Genomic DNA, 12860 nt, shown 5'->3' on the forward strand with positions numbered 1-12860 from the left:
AAGTGAGCTGTGGTTCGTCTGAGAGCCGGCGAAGATCTTTATTTTCTCTACTTTGTGTTTTGCTTAGAATCTCTCCACCTTTGTTTTGAAGATATTATATTATGTATTGAACTCTTTTGGAACTTGCCTATAGAGGCTCTTATGTTTCCTTTGGGAGAGATTAGGATATTCTGTTGTCAACTGTTTTCATACTGTACCCTAGCCGGCCTAAACTTCGCGGGTCGTGACTAGTGGCTATTACTTATGTTATATATATATCTATCCATTATCTATCTCTTAATCTCCTTTATGCCTTGTCCGTATATCGCTTTCGACTTCACAGTTTAACTTTTCGTTGTCGAAACGTGAGTGATGCGTTTTCGCGATTTTATTTCTACTCTTTTTAGGCTTCTTGATTAATACTCCTTTCAAAATTACCTATATTTATATATTGAAAATCCACCTGAGAGTCGTACCACCGTAATATCATTGACTTATGACTCGAGCATAAGGATTTGAATATTAGGGTGTTACATTGTGGACCATGCTTGCTATGTGATTAATTTCTACTTCTATCTTCTTTTTCCTAAATTCCATAGCATCCATGTGTTTCACCTCTATGTCACTTAGGTGTTGCAACAACTTCAATATGTGTCACTGTTTGATGTGTGAGCTCTTTATACCAGTTTGTTCCCTAAGTCTACTTACACATCAATCAATGTCCATTCATTATCCAATTTCACAATCGCTTGATTTTTGGTTGAATTCTTTTATGCTTCTTCACCACTTGTTGGGTTGTTTTAGCCTACAAGTCTTTTAAAGTATCTCAAGCACACTAGAATGAGTAAAGTGCATGTTCTCTTTTATGTAATTGTGACATGACTTTTTATACTAATGTGTGTGTATTCTAAACCGCACACAATTTTAGAACTCACACACTTATTTTTCATTAATGTCACACTAATTCACTCACTCCATTCTAGTGGTTCTTACCTCATTCCAACAATTCACGCTTCCTAGCTTTTGTATTTTCTCATCTTACGGTGTTTATTTTGTTTTTCATGATTGATGCACCATAAGCAAAAATGGAAGCGGAAGGAAGAACACGCAGCAACCGGTTGACCTACCAGCTGAAGGTAGCAACTAGGAGAGTCGCCGTACCCCCTTGCTCATCTTTGAATGCATCGAGGACGGTGCAAACTATTCAGTGTGGGGAGGTAGTCCGACCACTCGGCGTCTTTTGGGTAACAAGTTTCTAATCCCAACACTTTTGCATTTCATTTTAGGATTTTTAGTTGCATTTTTCTTGTTTTGCATATGTATATATTAAGCTTAGTCAAAATCATGATATTTTTCAAGAATTTTATCTATAGGGCACCCCAATTGATTGAACATTTTTTTTTCAGAACTTGCTTGAATTATACAATTGTGGATCATGTTTTTGAGCTAAGAACACAAGCATGTGAGATTTGAGCCTAATTGTGTGGTTACATCTTATAACCACTTATTTTCATTCTTGTGTGCATTGTTCTCTTCCTATGATTGTAATCTTTGATTTGTTTGATTCTTTATGTCCATTATTTGTGTATACATGCATTTATATGATTGAGGCCATTGTTCAAATAGCACACTTACCCAAATAGCCTACCTTTTATCTTCCATTGTTAACCAATTTTGAGGCTATGCCTAACCCATTTGTTCTTAATGTTAGCACATTACAAGCCTTAAGTGAAAAATAATAAATGTCCCTTGTTTGAATCTTTGATTAGATTAAGCTAGTGAGAGTGCTTATCATTCAAGTTTGGGAGAGTTGGGGACATTGGGTAGAGATAAAAGTGTGTTTACATCTTTGTTGAAAAATTTTGGGAATTGGGTAAATACTCATGTATTAATCAAATGTGAAACCATATGCATTGGTACTTGTATATATACTTTTAAAAAAAATTTAAAATAGAAAAAGAAAGAAAAAGAATTGCAATAAAAAGGGGACAAAATGCCCCAAAGTGAAGTTCAATAATAATCAATACATATGTGTGGTGATCAAAAAGGAATGCATGAGTGTGTGAAAAAGTGAAGAATGGGTAGTTAGGTTTGTTTAGAATTGTATAGGTTGCTATAGGTTAGGTGCGAAGTTTAAGTTAATCAAAGATTCAAATTTCTAGCTCACTTGACCATATGCATCCTACCTTGACCCTAGCCCCATTACAACGTATGGGAAGTCCTCATGATATTTGTATGCATGCATAAAGTAATTGTTGACTGTTAGATGAAAAACAAATCTTGGAAAGCATGATTAGGGGAGAATTGAGTGAATCAACCCATACACTTAAGCGCCTAGAGCGGATACACATCCAGTGAAGGTTCGATCGCTCAATTACATGTTTCCACCCATGATCATCTCTTCTTGCAAGTTTGTAAACATCTTTCAATGATTCAATTCAATTGTGGTTTGCTTTAATTACCATTTCCTTAGCCCTTGTGCTTGCATGTGTATTCCTGAAAGATTGATGTAATTTGACTAAGCCATTGCATTCATGTAGATAGATTGCATTTAGTTAGTAGTTTGCATTGAATAAATGTGATACTCTTCGCTTCTTTCTTGATTTTATCATGAGGACATGCTTAGTTTAAGTGTGGGGAGATTTGATAAACCCCAATTTCGTGGTTTATTTTGAGCTTATTTTGAGGGATTTATTCACCTTTTCCCACATTTATTCAATGAAATAGCATGCTTTTGTAATTCTCCCTTGAATTGTGCTTAAATATAAGAACATGCTTTTTAGGCCTTAAATTGGTGATTTTAATTCACTTTAATCCCATTCGATGCCTTGATGTGTTTGTTAAGTAATTTCAGGTCCATAAGGCAAGCATTGGATGGAAGAAATGAAGAGAAAAGCATGCTAAGAGGAGAATGCATGAAGAAACAAAGATTTGGAATGCACCAATGGACGCGCACGCGTACAAGGCGTGCACACGCAAAAGTGGTTTTCCAGAAGGACGCGCACACGTACATACTGCTTCCGCGCGGATGAGGATTTTCCAATCGACGCGCACGCGCACATGCCGCGTGCACGCCGATACTCTTACATGGCCCACTTAATGGCAAAAATGCTGGGGGCAATTTCTGAGCAGCCCAGGCCCAATTCCAACTTGTTTTTGAGTGTATTTCATACTGAATTGAAGTCCAAGCAAAGGGGGAGCAATTAGTTGTAGTTTTATCATCATGTAGGTTAGTTTCTAGAGAGAGAAGCTCCCTCTTCTCTCTAGAATTAGGTTAGGTTAATTTCCATCTTAGATCTAGTTTTAATTCATGCTTTGATTTACTTTTCTTTTATAATTCCTTGTTCCTCTACTATTTCTCTCTTTAATTTTGTATCTCATTCATGTAATTTTCTACTTTAATGTTGATGCATTTTTGTTCTTCTATTTTCAATTCAATGCAATTTATGATTCATGCTCCTTTATTGTTGATTTGGATTTGTTGTTCTTTAATTCATTGCAATTGAGTAGTGTAGATTTACATTCCTTGCAATTTTACTATGCTTTCCTTGTATGTCGATTAGGACTTTTGGATTGAGATTAGCTAGTCTCGTTAGACTTTCTCCCTATTTGTTGGAGTTGATGTAATGAGATAAATTCTTGTTTATATTTGTAACATGATTGGTTAATCTTGTTTGACTTTCTCCCTATTTGTTGGAGTTGACTAAATAAGATGAATTAATCATGCATGACTAGGATAGAAAGCCTATGATCTCAATCCATTGCCATGAATGTCTCTCTTATTTACTTGCTTGATTTACTTTTCTTGTCATTTAAATTCTTGTCCATTTAATTTCTTGCCTCATATCAATCAAAACCCCCCTTGATCCCCATAGCCAATAATTGACCACTTCATTGCAACTCTTCGTGAGACGACCCGGGGTCTTAATACTTCGGTTAATTTTCATTGGGGTTTGTACATGTGACAACCAATATTTTTGATTGGGAGGATTATTTGTTGGTGTAGAACTATACTTGCAACGAGAATTCATTCAATTGAGGAAATTCTATACCACGACAATTTTCTTAAATCAACGCCCACCGGTGCTGTCCTTCCTCCTTCTCCCTCCCGAATCTTTCTTTCTTTCTCAATTCTGTGTGTGTTGTGTTCTGCTGGGAAGAAAAGAGGGTTGATGTGTTCCGTTGGGGCAAAAGAGGGGTTGGGGTGTGGCGGCTGAGAGTTAGGAATTAGGGTTTCATTTTTGAAAATTAGGGTTAGGGGCATTATGGTAATTTTACTTAAAAATAGGGATAATATAGTAATTAGAAATAAATTTTAATCGAACAATAATAACGTATAAAAATACTATTTGCTCATCAATTTCACACTTTATTTTCAATAAAACGTTCAAATCCAAAAATTAGAAATAATATACTTTATTTCTTTATTTTTCCAAATTGTAGTATTAATATCTTAAAATATAAATTATTTAGTCCAAATCATATAAAATCTCTATTATTTCATAATTGGCAACTTTATAATTTAAATATAGAAAATAATCCAATAATTATAAAATTAGATAATAACTTTAACTTATTTCAAATTCAATAAATTAAAACCTGCTCTAATTATCTTTAATAAGGTAATTTTTGAAATTAAAGCTACAGAAATACTGAATTTGAAATTAGCTAATGATAGCCTTTTTTTTAAAAGGTTTTGGGTCTTACAGCCTGCTGCAGTTCGCATCCCAGTGAGATGTTGAGAGATCATGTTGACCTGTTGAGTCAAGATCTTTTTCAGGGCCAAGATGGCATTCAGAGTCTCAACTTCCTGAACTCCTTTCTTCTAAGAAGCACCATGATTTACAGGATTCCTCTCAGAGGTGTACATGAATTGGTTGTTTGCAACCATCTCAATGAGTTCTCTTGCTTCTGCAGGTGATGACAAGTCATCTTAGGCTAGTTTCATAAGCTTTTTTCATCTATTTTACTTGGTTTTCGTGTATTTCTTAGGCAATAAGTAAGTGTTTAGATGAGAAATTCATGCTTGTCTTGATTCAATCAAACATTGTTGATTTTATGCATTTTCATGAGATTTTTGCAAGCTTTAGTTGATGTTATGAAAGATGCAAAAATCTGGTGATTATGCCAAGGTTTTGATGTATCTGTTTGGTTGATGACAGGCAAGAAAGAAGCAGAGAAGTGGAAAATAGCACCTTAGCACCACGCTTGCTTCAAGAACGCTACGTTCTTCACCCAAGAAATTAAAACCTGACCATCGACGCGTACACGTACATGACGCGTACGCGTGTAAGTGGCAATTACGAAAGGCCACGCGTATGCATGGTAGAGACCAACACTCTTCAGCCACGAGCACTACGTTTTATTTCAAAGAGCGCCTGTGACAACGCTCGAAGTTGGGATCAAAATCTGGTCAGGGACACGTATGCGTGGGTGACGCATACACGTCGGTGTGACAATGGTGATGGAGCATGTGTTCGTGTGGATGAAGCAGCATCATGGTTGTGGCATGTTTGAAGATCCACGCGTACGCGTGGGCGACGTGTACACATGGAAGAGCGCTCTCAATGTGAACGCTACGCTCTCTAAGAGAGCGCTGCAAGGGACGCGTACGCGTGTGTGGCGCATATGCATCGATGTGCCAAAATGCAAGCATCGCGCACGCATATAGGACGTGTATGCGTGGGTATACGAGCGCTCCATTCTCCTAAAGAGCGCTACGTTCTCCTGGAAGCAGCCCTTTTGCTCAATTAACATCATTCCAAGCCCATTTAAACAAGCAAGCAAGCCCATTCACATCACTCAATCAAGGCCACAAGAATCATCTAGATTTAATTTGATTGTAATTTGCTTTTAATTTTATTTCAATTTGTAATTTAGGAAAGCCTATATAAAGGCATTGGTTTCATAGAATGAGGAAGAAGGGGCTGAAAAGTAGGAACTGGCAGTAGGAGTAGGAGTAGAGGCTGGAGGAATAGAGGCTCCAGAACTCTCTTGGAGGATTATAGACTCCAGAGAGCTTAGCTTAGGATTTCTTTTTCTTTTTTGCACTTTACATTTCAGTTGTATTGAATTTAATTTCCTTTATGCAATTTTAATTTCTTGCACTTTTCTTCTGCAATTTATATTTCTGAAATTTTACATTTCCGTTCACATTAAGATTGATTTACTTTCATGCAATTTAAATTACCTGCAGGTGTTCTTAAAGCGATCATCCGTTAACCCCACTTCATTAGGGGAGGAGCTCTATTATAATTCACATGATTGAGTGAACTTCTTTTTCTTTTCAATTGTTTGGGTATCTATAGGATATCCTCTATTTTTATTGAGACTCATTCACTCCGGAAGGGGGTTTAAATCTGTTGAATGCTTGTGTGAGCCTCTGAAGGGGAATCATGGGCATTAGAATTGGGGCTCTATCCTTCACAATTCTCTTGACCAACACCATTCTGGAGGAATTGAGGTCTTGAGAATTTGTATGGCTTATGGATGAGAGACATGCACTTAACCTCTTCTCATGACAATTGGATCAAGGAATTGGCAAGATTGATTGTGATTAGAGAGATTAGATTACCTATGAATTGGGATCCAATTAATTTCAATCTGCCATAGATCTACTCATATGATTAAGAAAGGAGTTGAGACCCATTTGATTCATTGTGGATTATGATATCTCCAATCCCTAATTAATCTTGTTCTCTGTTATTTCTCCAATCCCAAAAATATTATTTCAGTTAAAAAATTAGTTAGTACATATTCATTAATATTAATAACTGTGATTTTAAATTTAAAAGAATGTTCAACTTATTATTATGGAAAAAATATGTTCCATCTTTTATATTCGATAAATAATTTTTCTTTTTTAGTTTATATTAGCAAATTTTACTTATATGTAAAAAACATATTATATATGTATATTAACAATGTTATTGGGACACAAATATTAATATTTAACAATATTTTACAATTGAACATTATATTTATTTTTAGTTAATTTTAAACTTGAGATTATTAGTTCACTAAAACAAATTTATTTTATATTACTTCTAATTTCAAATAAATAATATATGCTAAATTTATAACTTCTTACTGAAAGAATAATATATTTTAAAAAATATTATTATTTGAATTCGGCTTACAAATGATCATTATTTTCGTATATAATACTCGTTATACCTAACAAAATTTCAAATTTTGAACAAAGATATTTAGATATATATGATTATACCCAAATTTAAACTTTTTTACAAAGAAATAACTCAATTTAAAATTTTTATAAAATCCTACTTGTAATTGTTCATTTAATATACGTAAATTGTATAAAATGTATAATAATATATTTTTGGTACCTTATTTAATTAGTGTTATGTATTTAAATTTATTATCTATTTAAATTTCTAATTAAGTATACAATGATAAACCCTCTCAACGAAAACTGCATTAAATTAATGTAGAGTTATATGTTATTTACAAAATGTTCAAATACTAATAATTGGATATTATAGTTAAGTTTAATTAGCCTCAAATAACACATCACAAACTTGCACCAATAGCTTATGTTAAACAAAAAAAAAAGTTATCTTCGTTTAATTAAAACTTATATGTATCACAATTATTTTTCTAAAAAACAATGAGGAATTTAAACTTGTTGATACATATAATTTTTTTTCAAGTAGATAAGTTTCTAAATTTCCAAGAATTGAGTTATAATGTAAAGTTTAATTATCCTCAAATGAAAATAAGAGTGTAAAAAAGTGCTAAATCTTTTTATCGTAAACATTTTGAATTTGTATGTGAGTGTTGTCTTCTAAGACATACTTCTCATCCTTGATCAAAATAATTCACAAAAGCTCTTTATTAAGATTTATAAAAGTAAGACACTTGCTTTTATAACTAAAAATTACTTCCAACCTACTTGTCTGTATAATCCCACATTAACCTACAAAAATTTAAGTTTGCTTAGATGAAATTTTAAATCGAAGAATTTTTAAATTATATAGTTTAACATACTTATTTAAGTTATCCAAAATGCAAAAAATATTAAATAAATTTTTTGGTTCTTATAAAATTCAAAAATAGTTCTTGTAATTTATTATAATTATTCAAATTTTGATACTAAAACAATTAAAGAAGATTGATTTTGATCTCACAATTAATTTATTTATATTAATTGTTAAGGTGGTCTCAAAAAAAATATAAATGTTATATGTCAAATTTATACGTATATCAATCAACATTTAAAAATTAAGGACAAAGATCAATTAAGTATTTAAAAAATTAAGCCACCATTTTAATTCATAATTTTCACAAAAAATATATCAATATAATCATCGTTCTTTGAATAAAACCTTAAATCCAATGAATCTTTTATATTTATTTTCTCTTCTAAAAAATTCAATGTTGTTAAGATAATACCAATGAAATTATAAAATCATAACATTAAAAAAAATTAAACTTAAATTCATTTTAAATTATCAATATAATCAACTCCACGAATATTATTTTAACTTTTTAATAATGAAAAAATGATTGTTTATTTTGGATAATTTTTTTCAATCTCAATTACACAGTATATATATATATATTTTGCTAACACAAAAACTACCAAAATCTCATGGGGAAGCTCACCAACAATTTTCCATTAAAGAAGCTCACAAGTGAAATTCAAAATATCCAAGCAAGTGTGATTCACCATATTAAAAGAAATAAGAATATGTATAACTGTAATCAAGATTTTTGATTGCTTTTTTAGCAAAGCTTATATACATAGAATATCCAAATTCATGTACCATGGATGAGTAAAATCAAATGCAACAAATCTTTATTGGGATAATCTTTTCTGATAGATTCAGCAAATTGCAACAAATGTTGAACCAATGTAAATCAAAATAAAACTGCCAAACAAACTATTACAGAAATATAAAATGGCATGAAAACTAAAATGCTTTGTCTACAAAAATGTAGTGAGAGTAGGAGCAACTACAATATCAGGAACCAACACCTGAAGGAACAACCCCTTTTCACCTCGCACTCTTGCAATGGTAGCCTCTAGTATGCGCCACCATTTCAGCATCCATTTATGGTATGTATAAAAAAAGAAAAGAAGAAACACACAAAGAAAGAAAATTAACGGCTCAATAAAATATTGGCATTAATTCCTCCCCAAAATTCATATAGACAAATACAAAAACATCGTATGAACAAGTGAATGATCACAAATTAATCACATATAATTATGAGATTGTTGCACACATATATTGCTAGAAGGAAAAAAGAAAAATTTCCGTAAGAAATTCACAGTTGAGAAAAAGAATATATGGAAAAATAGTTGTTGTCATCCTTGATACTTTGCATATCAAACACACACATGACACATATTTAACACTAAAAAAATGTGCAGCAAAAAGAAACTTAAAAAAATAAGAAGAATTTTGACATTAGTATCACAGAAATTATTAGAAATACTTTTAGATTATCGTAATAATAACCACCTTAATTTATTAGCAACATTGTATAAAAAAAATCATATATTTACTTCTTGGACATCAACACCTTGATAACCACCTTTAAAAAAAGACTTCTAATGCTACTGGAGCAACTTCAGTCATAATGGTTAGAGTTTAAGCTTGCTAAGATCAAACTCCAGACTCAAGAAATTTCAAATTCTATGGTTTAACTTGCTTATTGAAGTTAACCAAAATACAAAAAAATGTTTAATAAATCTTTTGGATCTCATAAAATTTGTATATAGTTCATGTAATTTATCATATTTACTCAGATTTTGATGCAAAAACAACTCAAGAAAATTGGTTTTGATCCACAATTAATTTGTTTATATTAAATGTTAAGTTGGTAACCTTAAAAATAATATGTGGACAAATAGAGCATTAAAGTTTGCAATACATTCTTAAAATAAAATTCAGTTTTAGGACTTGAAAATTTAACAATTACACTTAATGCACTTTCTAGCTAAACTCTTAAAATATTTTTAAGCCAAAAGGAAAAAAATTTCTACAGAAATTGAAAATTAAAAAAAACCATGCTTTAGACTATGGCAAAAATTTTGTTTAACAAAAAATAGAATTACATAATTCTACTTAAAATAATTACCTTATCATAGTTTGAAGTGTGACAATTAATTTGGAATCAGTAGATTCACCTTGTTTCTTAATCTGTAAAACATGTGATGTTGGATACCCTCATGAGAGCACACCACCACCAGCCATTATCCCCAAAGCAATGACTCCATGCAGCACATACTCCATTCCCTATAGAAACACATGAACCTGAAAATTTACAGATAGATATAGGTCTATGATTATTAATTTGGCATAACTTGAAATAGACCAACTAACAAACCATAAAGTGATAACATATTATCTTCATAAGAAAGAATTATATTAGAATAGTAATTTTGATTTTACTAACAAAGGCCAAAAGAAATCAAAATACCATTAAACACACTCACAAAAAATTAATGTAATCTAATACTATATGCATTTAGATTTGGAATTCAATCTTGAATCGAGATAATGCATAAAGCATAAATCAAGAGGGGGTAGATTATTTTATTTAAAACAAAATGAAAAAGAACATCCTACCAAAACATATATAGCATAGAAAGAACCAAGCATAACCCGTTACCAAATAAATTTTAGGAAGAAAATCTTATAATTAAATTATGCACATTATGGTTATTGCCTATAGAAGCATCGAAGCTGAAAAAAAGGAAATGAAAGAGCTTAATTATTTTTCTTTTTTTTACCGAGTCCAGTAAAATTATCACTGATGAACACATATTTTCATCTCATTTTGCATATACACAAACATAATAACACTGAAACACTATATCACATCGATTACAATCACACAACAAACAATTAAAATCAAAAGACGAAAGAATTTAAAGCAAATAATAACTTTAAGCAATTAGAATTTATTCATGGAATTAAACAATGTCGACTATCTACTAAGTAAAAAATAAAATAATTCTTCTATGACCGCCAATATAATTATGAATATAATGACATAAAAAAAGTGGTGGAATTATTAGAACAATAGAACACCGCCACTCTCTTTATCCTTTGTTATGAAATAAGATTAACAATGAATTACAGATGGTCAAGTTATGTTAATGAATTAATTAATTTATGAAACATTTAATGTTAGAAATTAAAAGTTAGACCAAGGATTGGTCTTGATGTCCAATAGTCTCATCTATTATTTATGAATTGTCAAAGGAATGGAAAAATATCAAATTTTAAAGACAAATGTCAATTTAAAGAGTGTTAATGCCAGAAATTAAAAGTTAGACCAAGGATTGGTTTTGCTGTCTAATAGTCTCATCTATTATTTATGAATTGTTAAAGGAATGAAAAAACATCAAATTTAAATGACAAATGTCAATTTAAAGAGTGTTAATGCCACCATAATATGCTTTCAGGAAGGCAAAGATAATTATATGAGACATTTATCTATCAGCAAATCTATCTCCTCACCTTTATTAAAAGTGTTAATGCCGACCATTGCAAATTACGATAATAATGAGTTATTATTAATGCTGTTTCACATAATTATGCTTTTAATGCTTCAGTGCTGCTCATTGTGGCACTCCCACTCATAAGAATGAATGGAATTTAGATTAATGTAATCTAATACTATATCATATGCATTTAGATTTGGAATTCAATCTTGAATCGAGACAATGCATAAAGCACAAATCAAGAGGAGGTGGATTATTTTATTTAAAACAAAATAAAAAAGAACATCTTGCCAAAACATAGATAGCATAGAAAGAACCAAACATAACATATTACCAAATAAATTTTAGGAAGAAAATCTTATAATTAAATTATGCACATTATGGGCTAAGTTTTCACATAGTCGTGACTGCCTATAGAAGCATCGAAGCTGCAAAATAGGAAATGAAAGAGCTTAATTATTTTTCTTTTTTTTTTCACCAGTGCAGTAAAATCATCACTGATGAACATAGATTTTCATCCCATTTTGCACATACACAAATATGATAATACTGAAACACTAAATCACATTGATTAAAATCACACAACAAACAATTAAAACCAAAAGAAGAAAGAAATTGAAGCAAATAATAACTTTAAGCAATTAAAATTGATTCATGGAATTAAAAAATGTCGACTATCTACTAAGCAAAAAATAAAACAAATCTTCTATGACCGCCAATATAATTATGAATGTAAGGACAAAAAAAAGTGGTGGAATTATTAAAACAATAGAACACAACCATTCTCTTTATCATTTGTTACAAAATAAGATGGAACAATGAATTATAGATGGTCAATTTATGTTAATGAATTAATTTATTTATGAAACATTTAATGTTAGAAATTAAAAGTTAGACCAAGGATTGGTCTTGATGTCCAATAGTCTCATTTATTATTTATGAATTGTCAAAGGAATTTAAAGAATGACTGTTAGACTAAAATATTATGACAGCAAACATAAAGAACTGGTTAAAAAAATAAAAAAAATCATATATACATGCTAAGAAAAAAATTTAAAATCAAGAGAAAACCACATGCTTTATGCAGAAAGCACATAATAAATACTGACCATCTTCCTCAACATTAATGAGCAATACATAATGCAACGAAAAAAAAAACATTAAAAAGAAAGAGAATTAAGATGGATTGTTAAATGACCCAACTACAAATTCCTGAAAAAAATCAGACAAAAGAAAAAGGAAAAGAGAAGCAGATAAACAAATAATTTAAAAAAAAGTTCAATTAAAAATTTTTTAAATTAATTAAAATAGTAAAGTAAACTACAAAATAATCATTCAAGAAAAGTAAAATCAGAAACCAAACTTCAAATATATAATTTTCTTCTGACTTTTCATTTTG

The sequence above is a fragment of the Arachis duranensis genome, chromosome 4, assembly GCF_000817695.3.
Source record: "Arachis duranensis cultivar V14167 chromosome 4, aradu.V14167.gnm2.J7QH, whole genome shotgun sequence".
In the NCBI taxonomy this organism is placed as follows: Eukaryota; Viridiplantae; Streptophyta; class Magnoliopsida; order Fabales; family Fabaceae; genus Arachis; species Arachis duranensis.